This window comes from Penaeus monodon, chromosome 23 (assembly GCF_015228065.2).
Source record: "Penaeus monodon isolate SGIC_2016 chromosome 23, NSTDA_Pmon_1, whole genome shotgun sequence".
Lineage (NCBI taxonomy): Eukaryota > Metazoa > Arthropoda > Malacostraca > Decapoda > Penaeidae > Penaeus > Penaeus monodon.
Window position 1 is genome coordinate 25,354,086 of NC_051408.1, and position 2,744 is coordinate 25,356,829.

The following is a 2,744-nucleotide window of genomic DNA, read 5'->3' on the forward strand; positions in this document are numbered from 1 at the left end:
ACAAGGAGTCTCCGGCAAAGTCATGATTACTTTAGCGAGGAAGGGGTCAGATAAATACCTCAATAGAATTGTTCCTTTGTTATTGCTAGGAGAGTCCCACTGTACTCTCATTAAGGATTGTCATCTATTTTTATCGCGACTTACGCGATCCGCTAAGAAATATTATTGTCGGTTATGTCTAACTGGTGTGAGTGATCAGGTGTTGTATGATGAGCACTGTAAACTCTGTGACGTTTCTCAAACCATTGTTTATCCTAATCCAGGTAGTTACCTATTTTTCAGACATCCCCATAAGAGCTATCCTAGCTCACATGTAGCTTTCTTTGACATGGAATGCATTGCCGATAAAAATTGTGGTGATATAACTAACGGGTGTGGTGTAAAGGCGATGCATCGAGGGATTGCATATAGTTATATTCTCATAGATAGAGAGCGTAGAGTCGTAGATTCTTTTCAGTATTGTGGGTCCGATGCATCGACTCGTTTCATTGAACGACTTATGCGTGTTTGGGGGAGTATTAAAAAAAAACATTCCAAACTACCCTCTTCACATGACAGGGGATGATATTCGAAAGTTCATAGAGGCAGATGCATGCTGTGTGTGCGATACTCGCTTTACCGAAGGAGTGAAAATAATCGACATCATGATCACATGATGCGTCGAAACAATTATTTGGGTGCATGTTGCACGCGCTGTAACCTTCAGATGCGAAACCAGAAAAACGTATTACCTGTTTTAGCTCATAATATGAGCTATGATATATCTATCATTTTAAAGGAATTAACTCTTGACATACCGATTCAGGTCTTACCTAATCAAGGTTTAAAATATTATCGAGTTCGAGTAGGGGACTTGGGTTTCTTGGATAGTATGGCTTTTCTGAGCGGTAGTCTTGCGAATATTTTCAAGACTCACACTGAGTCAGGGGGAGGATTGTTTTATTTGAAACATATGATTCATCACCTTCCTAGCGCTTCCCACGCATATCTTCTATTAGGGAAGCAAGTTTTTTGTTACGACTATTTAGATGGCGAATCCAAACTGGAGGACACATCGCTCCCACCGCAAAAGAATTTTTATGTTTTTGACCCAGGAGCACATTTCAGATGAGGATTATCAGCACGCGCTTGCCGTTTGGCGATTATGCGGGTGTACTTCACTGCGCGATTACCTTCTCTGTTATTTAGTCTGCGATGTAGGAATGTTAGCTGATTGTTTTTCTTCATGCCAGGCATGCCTGCGTGATAGTTATGGTCTTGACTGTGTTAACTATGTATCCTTACCCGGATACGGTTTTGATTCTTTTTTAATGTCGAGCAAATTGAAGATTGAGTTGATATCGGATCCGGGGTTAGGAAAACTAATTAGAGATAACGTTAGAGGGGGTTTTGCAACCGTCGTCCGAAATTTTTTCATTGCATATAATAAGGATCTAGGTAACATTACAGCAAATCAAAAGAGCAATTATATTCTTTATATTGATTTCAATAATCTTTACGCATCTTGCATGAGTTGTAACTTACCCGTAGGAGACATTCGGCAATTAAATAACAGAGAAATGCAATTGTTTTTAGAGAAAGGTATTGCTAATCAATCCTGATGCCGAGATATCCTACTGGCTTCTCATAGATATCCTACCGGTGTCATCGGAGGTTGCTAAAAGAACAGATGAATTACCCCTAGCTTTAAATCATTTGAATATAGACTTTAAGCTGTTATCCGGCTATCAGAAAAAAAAAACTAATAGGTGATCGTCAATTGAAATATCCTCGCAAAAACAAGAAATTAGTTGCTTCACATCTCCCTCAGACCAATTACCTCGTTTCACTTAAGTTGTTGCAATTATTGATGACGCTAGGTTTGGATGTTGCTCGAGTTCACTCTGTCTATTCCTTTACTCAGAAAAAAATCCTCGAGCCTTTTATTAGAGAAGCGAGCACGAGCTGTAGGGAAGAGCAGACAGATTGCGTTCAAATGTCTGAGTAATAGTATTTTTGGGAGATGCTTGCTAAACCCGCTAAGTTAGTTATTACCAAAAAAGAGAAATATCTCGCTGCTGTCAGAGATCCCCATTTCCAGAGGATGATTCCTCTGCGAACAAATAGGGTAATTACCATCAGTAAAACTCCCATTGTGTATATGAACCAGCCTCAATATATTGGGTACCACATTTTAGAGCTAGCTAAGTATCATTTATATCATTTCTGGTATACGGTTATGAAAGATCATTATGGAGAAAGTGCTTCTCTCATTTACAGTGATACTGATAGCATTATTTTATCTTTGGAGATTGAAGATTTGAAAAGTGAGCTTCTTAAGTATCCATTAAGAGATTATATCGATCGCTCGAACTTTCCTGTTGACCATGAATTGTATGATAACAGCAGGAAAAGTCAACTTGGACTTTTAAAAATCGAGACGGGAGATCAACTTATCAAGGAGGTCGTGTGTTTACGCCCGAAAATGTACTCTGTTTTACTCGAAGATGACAAATGTGAAATTGCTGTGAGAGGTATTCCGAGAGCAGAGAAAAAGACACTTACACATGAGATGTTTAAGGATATTCTTTTTAATTCCGTTGATCATAAGTTTATCCAGCATTCTATCCTTAATAAAAAAGGGGTAATGTTTACAACACAAAATGTTAAGAGAGGTTTGAGTAACTTTGATAAGAGATTCTATCTCAATTCTCAAGAAAGTGTTGCTTATGAGTATCCTTTACCTATTAGCGATATTGATGACC